Below are 1,446 nucleotides of genomic sequence, written 5' to 3' on the forward strand. Positions count from 1 at the left end.
TAACCAATCAGAGTTCCGTGGTTCTCTCCAGATTATCAGCTGGTTATCATTTCAGTGAACACACAGTCTGCTTTACAGTTGACAGTCTTTCTGTGAGCTCATTCATTCAGAATGACTCTGAGACAATGTTCAGTTATCAAAAAACAAACAAAACTTGAAGTTCTGGAGTGTGGGATCACACATACCCTACAACTGTCTCATCTGAGAGTGCACGTCACGTCAGCTAGATTACTTACATTCTCCTCACAAGGATGGTTTGGCATCAAGAATGACAACATTAAAGGAGAAGGAGCTGAAACTTCAGTGCATCTGCTCTGCTGAAACTGAACCTTAAGAAAATAAAAATACCCTTTTCTTATTTTTTGTCTTTGCGAGAAAAATGTATCCATCCACCCATCTTCTTCCGCTTCATCCGGGACCGGGTCGTGGGGGCAGCAGTCTAAGCAAAGATGCTCAGATTTCCTTCTCCCCGGCCACTTCCTCCAGCTCCTCTGGGGGGACCTTGATGCGTTCCCAGGCCAGTCGAGAAACATAGTCTCTCCAGCGTGTCCTGTGTCTTCCCCGGGGCCTCCACCCAGTGGGACATGCCCGGAACACCTCTCTAGGGTGGCGTCCAGGAGGCATCCGGATCAGATGCCCGAATCACCTCAACTAGCTCCTCTCGATGCAGAGGAGAAGCGGCTCTACTCCGAGCTCTCTCCGGGTTACCGAGATTCTCACCCTATCTCTAAGGGAGCGCCCCGCCACCCATCCATCCATCCATCCATTTCTTGACCGCTTCTTCCCTTTCGGGGTCGCGGGGGTGCCGGAGCCTATCCCGGCTGCTGATGGGCGAAGGCGGGGTACACCCTGGACAGGTCGCCAGTCTGTCTCAGGGCCTCAATCACACACACACATCCACTTACACATCCACACCTAGGGGCAATTTAGAGTCACCAATGAACCTATGAAGCATGTTTTTGGACGGTGGGAGGAAGCCGGAGTCCCCGGTGAAAACCCACACATGCACGGGGAGAACATGCAAACTCCACACAGAAAGGTCCCAGCCGGGAGTCGAACCGGGGCCTTCTCGCTGTGAGGCGAGAGCGCTAACCACTTGCGCCACCGTGCAGCCCCGCCCTGCCACCCTACGGAGAAAACTCATTTCAGCCGCTTGTAGTCGGGATCTTGTTCTTTTGGTCGCGACCCAAAGCTCATGACCATAGGTGAGTACTGGAACGAAGATCGACCGGTATATCGAGAGCTTTGCTTTCTGGCTCAGCTCTCTTTTCACCACAACGGACCGGTACAGCGACCGCAAAACAGCGGACGCAGCTCCAATCCGCCTGTCGATCTCACGCTCCGATCTTCCATCACTCGTGAACAGTGTTGGGCATCTCACTTCAAAAAAGTAATTAGTTATAGTTACTAGTTACTTCTCCCAAAAAGTAATTGAGTTAGTAACTC

The sequence above is a fragment of the Oryzias melastigma genome, linkage group LG8 (genome assembly GCF_002922805.2).
Source record: "Oryzias melastigma strain HK-1 linkage group LG8, ASM292280v2, whole genome shotgun sequence".
Taxonomy (NCBI): domain Eukaryota; kingdom Metazoa; phylum Chordata; class Actinopteri; order Beloniformes; family Adrianichthyidae; genus Oryzias; species Oryzias melastigma.